At 45.5% G+C, this 12,318-nt stretch overlaps 1 protein-coding gene across 3 annotated transcripts in view; it reads right to left on the reverse strand.

The window, feature by feature from the left end:
• KCNS3 (potassium voltage-gated channel modifier subfamily S member 3) overlaps window positions 1-12,318 on the reverse strand; it is a 64,237-nt gene that overhangs the window by 35,824 nt on the left and 16,095 nt on the right. The window contains exon 1 of one of the 3 annotated variants that reach the window (XM_059729439.1): window positions 1,552-1,661. The exons of the other annotated variants lie outside the window; for them this stretch is intronic. The gene's annotated coding sequence lies outside the window, so the exon portion shown is untranslated. Of the gene's footprint in view, window positions 1-1,551; window positions 1,662-12,318 lie in introns of those variants that run through there. 3 annotated transcript variants of the gene reach the window in all.

Consider the following 12,318-nt stretch of genomic DNA (forward strand, 5'->3'; position numbering starts at 1 on the left):
GTGTTTCCATCTGCAAGGCAAGAGCTCAGAGCCCACTGGATGGAAAAAAGAGAGTGAGAAAGAGGGAAACAGAAGCAAGTTGCTCATGTCCAGACTGCTAATGGTACCCAAGTACCTTCTTGCTACCAGTCCAGCTGGCTAACACAGCAAAATAGCCAAAGGAAGCTTAGGAAGAGATGCGTCCCCTTAGGATATCTGACCTTTTAACTAGGGATGTGAAAATTTAAACAATTAATTGTTTAACTGATAAGTGCAGTGATAACTGGTTAGCTTACCAGTTATCTTTTAGGTCTGGGCGGGTGCAGTCTGGCATGAACCAGGTGAAGGGAAGTCACAGCAATAATCAGAAAGCAGCAGGGCAGGCAGGAAGGAGGGAGGGGGGCTAATACCCATAGCCTAAGAAGAAAACAGCCAGCAGCCTAATGACTCATCAATTAAGCAATTAGCTGCTGGTTCACTGGTGCTCCCTGCCTCCCAGCCTTGTCTGGCTGGGCTTGCCTCCTCTCTCCTCCTCCCCCAGTCACAGGGCTCCAGGAGAAGGTTAAATATTTTTAAATGATATTTACATCCCTACTTCTAACTGTGTCCAGAGTTTTAACTTCCCCTGTTGAAAAAACAAAAGATGTTTGTACAAACAGGTATATACTCCCCTTCTCCAAGTGAAGGGGATTGTTAGCTGGCACGTATGCCGGGGGGGGGGGGCGGTGCGGGCAGCAGATGGCTCAGTTTCCCTCCGTCCCTATACAACCAGGCCAGGACAGTCAGGGGACTCAACTATATACACATTTATTTACATTAACTTATCACAAGGGAAAGGAACATGGATATAAACATATGTACAATGTATATCTATATTTATAAGATATCTAAATCGGTAACATAAACAGTACCCTCTGGGCAAATGACATAAAACCTTATACCAGTGCTTCAGATACAGGTAAGTCACCAGTAAGTATCTGATCTGAAATAGATAAACCTCAAAGGTAAACAATCCTGAGAGGATACCCCAATGCCCTTGGGCTTTTTTCCCAAGCCCTACGAAGAAGCTGGTAACTTTAGGGGGGCCCCTCTCAGTGGGACCTCCACTTTTAGGAGCCCTTAACTAACCAGGGGGGGACTCCCCTCCCTTGTGGGAATCCTCTTTTCTCTGCAACTCACGGCTCCCAGGCCCGGAGGGTGACCCTCGTCCTCTGCACCAGGCTGCCCTCTTGCCTGCAGTGGGCTTTGGTGGGGGGGGTCGCTGTCCCCTGGAAAAGGGCTCCTCTGTGCAGGGCTCCTGGGGCCTCTGGCTCGGCCCTGTCTCTTGGCTCAGTAGCCCAATCACTATCTGGCTCCCTGGACTCAACCTTTTGCTATGCGTCGGAGGCCTGGGCTGCCTCGTGCAGCACTAGGCTCAGTCCGCTCCCGGCCCCTCTGTGCAGCGCCTCCTCCACCAAGCTCCCAGCCTCGTTTCGAGGGTTGAGGACCTGAGCCACCCAAGCGCTCCAAAGGTCCTACTCCGTGCACTAGCCTGTGCACTGTGACTCTGGCCACACACCAGAGGTTGCAGACCTGAGCCACCTCACGCAGCTCCCAGGGTCTGGATGCCGTGCACCATACTGCACACTGAAAGCCTAGCTGCCCTGCTGAGCAGCTCTCCTCAGCTCTTCTAAGTCCCTCTCTTCTCTCTCTCTCCTGGACGTGCTTCCCTCATGCTGGGCACGTAGCTCCTTTTATACACTCCAGGGCTCCACCCCGAAGTCTTCTGGACCTGAGTGTTGCAGTCTTCAATCAGGTCCACCGGGGGGAGGGGGGGCACACACTCCTCCCCCTCCTCTCAGGAAAGGGGTGTGACTGAACTCCTCTGGCTGCCTCCTGATTGGGGGATGAGCTCCACCAATCAAAACAGCAAGATTTCAAGCCTGGGACTCAACCCAAGCTCCAAAAAGCTACTACACAGAGTAGCCCTACATAAAAGTGGAAATAAAACCTCAAGCAACACAGGCCAGCCCCATAATGTGCCAAACCAAACCAAACCAAACTGGCCAGGTGTACACCAGCACAGTTCCAGTGGTTTTAACAGAACTGCACTGTCTCCCCCAGCCAAGGCTCTGACCCCGTGTCTTTATTTCTGCAGTATTCGCAGAGGCAATGATTTTATTCCTCTGTGGAAGAGAAGCTCCAAGTGCTTAAAGAAGAAGCAATTTCCTCCTGCACTGACATGAAGTTAAGCCAGGCCTGGACTTCTATTTGAGTACATTTTTGTCATTTTCATACTTCTGTTATTTCCTGGAGAGTTAAGACAGGAGAAAATAAAATGTCAACAGCTCAGGGTGGGAAGAGTTTTCAGTGAATGGTACAAACTGTAACTTTAGTGCCGATCCACCTCTATTCCTGGTGGGGTTACAAAGTACTTTCTGAGCCATTACCCTCTTACTCACCTCACCTTTATTCCTTACCACATGAATTTTATTTAGGACTGTCAGAAGCAGTAAGAGCTACTCAAGTCTGCTCTACCTTTTCATACATTTTCTTTCCATAACTTCCCACGCAGCACGCTACATAAGTAGAAACACGGGATATGATGCTGTAAACTTTACACACAGAAGTTGTCTTTATCCCCACAACTCATCCCATGAGAAAGAAATAGGATGCTAGGGAGACTATCTGTGTGTAAGGTCTAGCCACACCAATAAGGCCCAGGAGCTTTAATTCTACAAAAGCAGATATGCAGCAAAAGAGTTTTATTTGTGCATTAATGGTGAGATTCAGAAAATCTAAAAATCGGACATAGAAACTTAAATTCTGTCCCAGGGTATTGCTATATGCTACCTTAACTGCATGTTAAGGGCTCTAAAAAGAGGAGGGTCCACACATTAGGGGAGGAAAACACGAGCTAAGGGCCCCCTGAGCAGCTCAGAGATAATCCTCTTCCAGGGAGGATTATCTCTAACTGGTTTTCGGCAGCTCCTGTTGCAGTCACATTAGACAAAGCCAGTTGGGAGCTGGGCTCTGGAATCCCAAAAGGCACCATTCCCAGCCGTTCCCAGGGGAATGCTCTGCCTGCCTCCAGAGTGACAGTGGGGGGATAAGTATCCCTCCTGCCCTCCCCTCCCATTCTGGGCTCCCCACCTTGCTCCCCTACCCCCCCCCCGCCCACCTCCAAGGCTCCCTCCTTGCTCCCCCCATCCCAGGGCTCTCCTCTGCCCCCATCCTCAGGGCTCACCCCCACTCTCTATGTCCCCCTGCTTACCTGTGCTGCTGATGCTGTCCCAGGTGAGCGGGCAGGGAAGGGAAACCAGGGTAGTAGGAGGCAGCAGGCCTAATTCAGGTCTGTGGGAGGCAGAAGGCGAGGGAGGGCAGCAAGTCTGCGGCCTCCAGGCCAGTGGGCCCAACTGGGCATGCAGGGAAATGATGCAGGCCTGACTGGGACCGGTGCGGGGTGTGGGGGAATGGGACCCAGTCTGGGTGGGTAGGGGCTGGGGGGGAGTCCTGATTTGGGCCACCTACAATGCCCCAGAGACCAGGAGAGCCAGCCAAGCACAGAGCCAACTTGGGTCCTGGCTGTACCCCTGCTCACCAGCCCTCTAAGAGCAGATCAGAGCAGTACACATTACAGGGTATTAACCCTTAACATATGATTGCTCAAAGCACATGATAACTTTAACATATGCTAACTGTAAGGTGTAATTACACCCCAAGACAGGGATTTATGGAAAACCTGCTTAACTTCTTAGGCACATGGGTCATCTAATGAAGACTGAAGAATGGAACTGAACCCTCATTTCCCATCCCTGGACACGTGCTCTAACAGTAGGCTATTATACAAAAGGTTGCCCCCATTACTTACATTGGCTTTGTCTTAACAGAGCCAGTCATCTGTACATGAAGAGATAGCTTAGACACCTAAATGAGGCTGAGGTTTTGGCCTGTGAAATTCATTCAAGCACTTAGGTTAGAACTGCAATGAGGTGACTAACTAATCCCTACATCTGCCTACATCTGAAATCTTGCCCATCTTCACCATTGACTGTTTGTTGGCTGATGCATCCCCAGCTTTTCATACAAATAATGACAACTGCAGTTCTAGGGACCTAACTTGCCCACTTTTAAATAGAGAGAGCTTCACTGAGGGGAGATTGCAGATGTTTCTCTCTGACTCAGTGCTCTGGCCACTGCTTAGGCATTATCCAACCCTTTTCCAACACTCCTTTTGAAGCTGCATTTAATAGCCATTGGATAAAATAGATGGAGAGCAGTGCAGAAGTTTCTGCTCAGTTGTGAGCAAGGGTCCATGGCCTGATCCCTTTCAGATCAACAGCTAACTCGCTGAGCCACAGGCCATCTACCTTCCACTTTTCCTCCTGTCCCTTCATATCTCCTTCTCTCAACTGCCAAATGTCCAGTTTTAAAATCAGGGCTAGAGAGGGGACTGGGGAAGAGACTACGGATTAATTAAGCAAGACTAAAAAGAAAATATTATTTTCCCATATTTACATATGGGAACCCAAAATGCAAGGAGTAATTGATTTGTCTCCATTTAGATTTTAACTATAATCTCCTATGAATTCTAGAAACCCAGATCTAAGAATTTCCATATTGGGAGTTGCACTTAAAATGTTTTCCAAGGCTCATTCTTTTAGGACTGAATCACATACGTGTGCATACCTGAAGTGCGATGCTCCACCCATGGAGTGAGAGGGGCAGAACCCAGTTATTCTGTCACAATATACATCAGTATAACTCTGAGTACCACTTGGGTCTATTTGTTTATTTATTTCCAGGGGTAAATCTTTACCTCTGTCTGAACAACTCTAGCTTCCTGATCAAAGCGTCTCAGTTTGGTTAATAATTCAACAGACTACATTAAAATAGACAAAATCCAAAACAACTTGTTTTTCTAAAAACAACAAAACATGAAAAATATTGGGACCAAAAAAAGAAAAAAAAAATCACTTAGCCATATTAGGTTCAGAGCTTTGCTACCAACTTCAGTGGGCGCAAATGTGCCTAGTTTCTGGAACTTAATTTCTAAGACTGCAGTATAACTGCTTATTGATTATGCAGACCATGTTTACAGTGGTACTTCCGTTTTATTACTCAATAGAACAATTCCAGAAAACAACCATTATCCATTTGTTTTAAAAGCATATGAACAGCATTCATTCACAGTACACAGAAAAGCTGACTTCTGCTTACAAAAGCCACTATCTACAGCCCATTGACGTCTTTCCATCAACATCAGTGAGCTTTGGATAAAGACCAGAATACAAAAGCAAGTTTCAAGAAGTCTAATAAAAGTTCCTTTCTGGTACGTAATTTTTCTTCTTTGTATTGTAGCTGTATCTAGGAGAGCAAGTTATAGACTGGGATCCTATTGTCATAAGCATTGTACAAGTGCCCAAGGTATCTAAAAAGAAAATATGACTAAAGCTCCACGATCAAACCATGGTCCAATTCCTCACTCTGCTAACCCAATGAAATTTTCCACAGCAATGGCACAGCCTATTTGTCCAAAAGGCAAAGCTTTCTTGGGGAATAAACTCAAGATGGTAGAAAGAACTCCCCCGGGAGGTAAACAATCAAACCCCATTGCCTTCAGCTTTAAGTGCAAGGTGTGTTTCTTTGCCCTTGCCTTCTGTAATATAGACACATAGCAGCATGTGTTTATATTACATAAAAAAAACTCCAAAACACTTCACTGCACACACTTTTCCCCCTGGGGAGAAGATAAAAGAACAAACAACACATGACAGATGTTTGTCATTTAGTTGCTTTAATTGCCTTGATGTGCTACTGGATGGAGCTTGAATACTAGCACATTAGAACTTCTATAGAATAAAACACAGAACAAAAACTTCAAGTTTACCACATGTACCAAAGTTACCTTCTGAGATGCTGCAAATAACCTCATGGAAAAAAAGTTCCAAACATTAAAACTGAGGGCAAAACAACTTGACCCAGAAACCTACTGTAAGCAAACCCACTTGCCCAGAAATGAAAGAAAGCTGCTGGAGAAGGAAAAGCACTGGAATTTAATTTTTTCCTCGGAAATTCAGAGTTAGATTCTGGCCAGTCATATAAATTTAGGGTCTCCTTTACACCTTACATGATCTTACGTAGGTGTTGCATGTTAGCCTGCATCAAGTGAGAACAAGGAGCAATGGTCTCAAGTTGCAGCAAGGGAAGTTTAGGTTAGATATGAGAACGTTCTCACTAGGGGGGTAGTAAAACACTGGAACAGGTTACCCAGAGAGGTTGTGGACTCTCCATCTGTGGAGGTTCTTAAGACCCAGCTAGACAAAGCCTTAGCTGGGATGATCTAATTTGGGAATGGTCCTGCTTTGAGCAGGTGGTTGGACTAGATGACCTCCTGAGGGCCCTTCCAACCCGCATTTTCTATGATTCTAAGTGTACGGTGCAATCCCAGGAACCTGCGTGTCCCCTGGTGACACAACCCGGGTCTCCACAATTCTCAAGGCAGGGCTATGGCACAGCTTAGCCCTACTTTAATGGGCACTGTGTTTGCCAAAACTACTTTGGCAGAAACAATTGGTGACAGCAGAAACTATTGGTGACAGATAGGGGGGACAAGGCTGAACTCCTCAACGAGTTCTTTGCCTCAGTGTTCCTAAGTGAGGGGCACGACAAGTCTCTCACTGGGGTTGTAGAGAGGCAGCAGCAAGGCGCCAGACTTCCATACGTAGATCCTGAGGTGGTGCAGAGTCATTTGGAAGAACTGGATGCCTTTAAATCGGCAGGCCCGGATGGGCTCCATCCGAGGGTGCTGAAGGCACTGGCCGACATCATTGCAGAGCCACTGGCGGGAATATTCGAACACTCGTGGTGCACGGGCCAAGTCCCAGAGGACTGGAAAAGGGCTAACGTGGTCCTCATTTTCAAGAAGGGGAGGAAGGAGGACCCGGGCAACTATAAGCCAGTCAGTCTCACCTCCATCCTTGGTAAAGTCTTTGAAAAAATTATCAAGGCTCACATTTGTGAGACCCCGGCAGGGCAGATTATGCTGAGGGGAAACCAGCACGGGTTTGTGGCGGGCAGATCGTGCCTGACCAACCTAGTCTCTTTCTATGACCAGGTTACGAAACGCCTGGACACAGGAGGAGGGGTGGATGTCGTATACTTAGACTTCAGGAAGGCCTTCGATACGGTATCCCACCCCATACTGGTGAACAAGTTAAGAGGCTGTGACGTGGATGACTGCACAGTCCGGTGGGTGGCGAATTGGCTAGAGGGTCGCACCCAAAGAGTCATGGTAGATGGGTCGGTTTCGACCTGGAAGGGTGTGGGCAGTGGGGTCCCGCAGGGCTCGGTCCTTGGACCGATACTCTTCAATGTCTTCAACAGTGACTTGGACGAGGGAGTCAAATGTACTCTGTCCAAGTTTGCAGATGACACAAAGCTATGGGGAGAAGTGGACACGCCGGAGGGCAGGGAACAGCTGCAAGTAGAGCTGGACAGGTTGGACAAGTGGGCAGAAAACAACAGGATGCAGTTCAACAAGGAGAAATGCAAAGTGCTGCACCTAGGGAGGAAAAATGTCCAGCACACCTACAGCCTAGGGAATGACCTGCTGGGTGGCACAGAGGTGGAAAGGGATCTTGGAGTCCTAGTGGACTCCAAGATGAACATGAGCCGGCAGTGTGACGAAGCCATCAGAAAAGCCAATGGCACTTTATCGTGCATCAGCAGATGCATGACGAATAGGTCCAAGGAGGTGATACTTCCCCTCTATCGGGCACTGGTCAGACCGCAGTTGGAGTACTGCTTGCAATTCTGGGCGCCACACTTCAAAAAGGATGCGGATAACCTGGAGAGGGTCCAGAGAAGGGCAACTCGTATGGTCAAGGGCCTGCAGACCAAGCCCTACGAGGAGAGACTAGAGAAACTGGACCTTTTCAGCCTCCACAAGAGAAGGTTGAGAGGTGACCTTGTGGCTGCCTATAAGTTCATCACGGGGGCACAGAAGGGAATTGGTGAGTATTTATTCACCAAGGCACCCCCGGGGGTTACAAGAAACAATGGCCACAAGCTAGCAGAGAGCAGATTTAGATTGGACATTAGGAAGAACTTCTTCACAGTTCGAGTGGCCAAGGTCTGGAACGGGCTCCCAAGGGAGGTGGTGCTCTCCCCTACCCTGGGGGTCTTCAAGAGGAGGTTAGACGAGTATCTAGCTGGGGTCATCTAGACCCAGCACTCTTTCCTGCCTGTGCAGGGGGTCAGACTCGATGATCTATTGAGGTCCCTTCCGACCCTAACATCTATGAATCTATGAATCTATGATGGAATGTTTTCAGGATTTTTTTACTTAAATTGGTCTACCAATCATAAACAGGCAAGAAAAAAGAAACAAACACCTCTGTGCTAAAGATTAAACCAATTTATGGTCTGATTTTCAGCAGTGTGCCTTACTTCTGTATTTTTTTAAAACCCAGCAAGTTCCCATTAATTTTTAGTACTTTATTCTTTAGCTAAATATTCTATAGTTGTGCCTCCTCTTATGTATAATGTATATACAGGGTCCTCAAACACCAGGCCAATGTGGACAAAGGGATCTTCTAATGTCAAGGACTTTCCTTCTGCATTGAATAAACTGTAATGAACAAAGGGTCAATTTTTGCTATCACTGAAATCAAGACGGGCATCACACTGACTTCAACTGCAGCAGAATCAGTGCCTGCTAAAACGTAATCTTAAAAATACTGTCTAAATTTGTAACGCTTGTCTTTTCACTAATACAAAAAAGGATACCTTTTTACCCCTTTGTTAGCAAAGGGCTAACAGAAGCCCAACATACTTCCACTTTCAGTGCAAATCCTAATGTGCTCGTCTGATCAAAGAACAGGAACAACATTTGTAATTTCTTTGACAATTACTACTAATCGTCACAACCAACCATACAAATATTGAGTATTCAAACTAAAATGTTTAGAGGCAATGCGTGGGAGAACATTTTAAAAAACCTGTCATGCAACTAGTTAGAGGATGAATGCATCAGCTACATTATTTGATAGAAATTATGTGCTTAGCTGTAAATTATTTTTTACATATTCCAAAGGGAACGCCATCCTTTATCCAAAACATTATAGTAAAGTATAAAACAAATATTATTATCATTATCATTATTACTACATTGCTCTTGAAAAGAATCAAACACAAATAAACTTTGGTTTGAGATCTACAGAACAAACTCTGCTTGTGTTTACTTCCATAAGCCTCACTCAGCCAAATGTGTCTTTCATGCATTACAGTGATGTCAACAGAATTACTCTGAAATTGAAGTGAATTCAATATTTTATGCATCTTTGAACTAAAATACAAAGCAAAAGATTATCTTTCAAAAAACTGTTAGGAAGTCTTTTGGCAAGGAAATGCAACCAAATGAAAAATCTATGTACCCCTGGAGAAACAGGCTACAAAGAAAACTCTATGATCTTGTTTTTTCGGGCGGGGGGGTGGGGACGACTGAGCATTAAAGACTACAATGACAACAGAAGAAATAAAATTCTTATTACAACTTGAAGTAGAAGTACATACTTAGGGAAAGATTGATCAAAAGCAGGAATATACTGGCATTATTGTTATTCTAAGTTTCTAATGTACACCTTCCTCTACTGCAATCATGTTTCGTTTGGATTGTGTGCTTTAAGATTTTGGTACAAAGCCGTATTCCTTATTTTGACAAAATACGTATGTAAGCCAATAGTAAATGAAAAGGTATACCAACTCTAGAATATATTTCGATTATTGAAATGAGGGCATATTTATGCAGATATGAGATCTTCCATTTTTTGTTCTGAGAATGTTAGCCAATACAGGATATACAAGTAGGCCGGGGTGAAGACATGCTAGTAGGCCAGAAAAGATGCCAGCTGCAGAGATGGTATTAGAGGGCATTCATTATGCATATTATGTAGTGATTTGGGTGGATTTCTAGTACACTTTAAGCTCCTGGGAGTATTATACAATATCACTTAGTTATCTGAATGTCATTTATGTAATGATAACAAATGTACATTCTTCCTAACCTGAAGGGACTTCCTGCAGATAAAACACTCTGTGATAATTAATGAGATTCACACCCTGAACAACTCCTGATGGCTCCCTGCTTTGCATTCTGTTCGGATTAGGTACAACTCCTCAAAGGTTCAGAATTCAGCTAAAATTAAAAGATCACAATCAACCTCTACTAAGTGGAATGGACAGCTTAAAATAATTGTGTTTGCTTTAAAGTCCCCCTGTAATCCCTGCTGATTTAACAATAACTACGACACGGCAGAGAAGATACTTTTCAGCTCCTTTCAGTGGTGTGTTAACAGTTTCCAAAAGCTACTTGGCTCCAATTACTGAACTTCACAAAGTGATTTAGGAAGATGAGAAGAACCCAAGAGCATTGTTATGCCCAGGTCAGCATCAGCACAGTTCACTGGTAGAGGAAAATGCCTCTCTACAGACTTGAGTTTACAAGAATAATTTTTTTTGACAGGTAGTTTTAATGATGCTCTACTTCTATCAGGAACATAGTTTGACATGACGATTGTTAAAAACTCTGCAATAAAGCTTTCCATAGCACATCTGAAATTAGAGTAATGTTCTATATCAGTGATCATCTCAAGGCACCCCTCAACAGACTCAAGGTACTCCTTGGAAAATGTCAACTCCTAGGTTTCACTCATTTTTTAACCAAAGAAAAAGACTGGAGCAAATCTTTTGTTGCAGAGGACTCAGAAAGACCATAATGGAACAGTGTGTTTTTACCAGACACATTCCTATCTCTAATGTCTGGGCCACTGATTCTCAAAAATTTTAGACTCAAGCCACCCCTCCACAAGTTTTCAGGATTTTGTGGCACCCTGTTTCAAAATCTAATATGCTACCAAAAGTATATTATAAATTAAATATTAATAAATATTATTAAATATATTATAATATATTGTTTATTATGATATTATAATATAGAATACACTTAGAATTTAAAACAAATATAATAGTCACTCCTTCAGCCTGTTTTCCCCACTCTGCCTGGCCTTGCACAAATCTGCTCCCAGCACAGCACTCGGTACTCATGGGTCAAGGTCACCACTAGGGACTAGGAATTTGCGAACCAAATACTGGCCTTAGTGGGGCCCAGGAACTGGTGGACCAGTTTCTAGCCTCGGTTATCCTGGTTTGATCTCCCCTGAACTCCAGCTTCGGGTTCAAAATGGACAGAGCTCAGGGACACCCAGCCAGTAGGGATGAGGTGCTGGGCTGCACACACGTGGCAATGAAAATCCTTCATATCAAATGAAAGACTGCAGCACAAATACCAGCATCCTTTCTGAAGCCAGTGCTACCAACACTGAATCCATGATCCTCAAGCATCAGCTTCTCTAGACTGGACACTGTATGAGGATGCCTGACTCTCAACTCCCAAAATGAGGGCTCTACTCCAAGCTTATTTATGGTCTGAGATTGAGGTGGCTAGAGGAAGTGCTACTGGCAGGTCCATCCCTGGGGGGGTGCAAATCGGGGTGACTATCCTGGGCCCCGCGCTTTGGGGGGCCCTGTGGACAGTGCTGTAGAGGCCCCGCTGCGGCTCCCACGCACTGTGCAGTGGCCACTCGCCACCTCTCACCCTGTTCCGCACTGCTAGCCTCCCCCACTCTGCGCTCCAGCCACTTGCCACCCCCCAGCCACGCACGGGCTGATATGCCCCAGGCCCCGCATACCCTAGGGATGGCTCTGGTTACGGAGACACATTGAAGGTGTACCTCAAAGAAGTAGATGACAACATCAAGAGCTGGGAGGCACTGTCTGCTGACCAACTCCAATGGTGCTGCCACCTCAACCAAGCAGCGGCCCATTTCAAAGTAAAGTGTTTTGCCTTCGAATCAGAGAAGAGAAAGCAGAGAAAGGAAAAGGAGAGGAATTCCAGCCTACAGCCTATTCTGCACAACGACCTGCAACTTCTGAGGATAGATCTGTGGCTCAAGGATTGGACTCTTAAGTCACCTCACTGAGCCATGGTAGAGATCATTTTTGAACCATGAGCCATGGTAGAGACCATCTTTAAACTGAAGAACTACTGATGACACAACAGGCACATGGAGGGCATTCAGAGGGCCATGGGAGAGGGGGGAACAGAACAGATGAGGCTTGGGGCAGGGGAGGGAGGAGGGAGAAGAGAGGAGGACAGAGCTGCAAGAATAAGCCCCTCCATTTGCTACTGTCACTTACAATTTGAATAGAAGGCTTTGGGCACCACAAATTGCTCATATTATCTTTGCTGAGCAGTCCAACAACAGCTAAATCCATGTTACTTAATACAATGTGGAGAAA

Source organism: Alligator mississippiensis, chromosome 1 (genome assembly GCF_030867095.1).
Source record: "Alligator mississippiensis isolate rAllMis1 chromosome 1, rAllMis1, whole genome shotgun sequence".
Taxonomy (NCBI): Eukaryota; Metazoa; Chordata; order Crocodylia; family Alligatoridae; genus Alligator; species Alligator mississippiensis.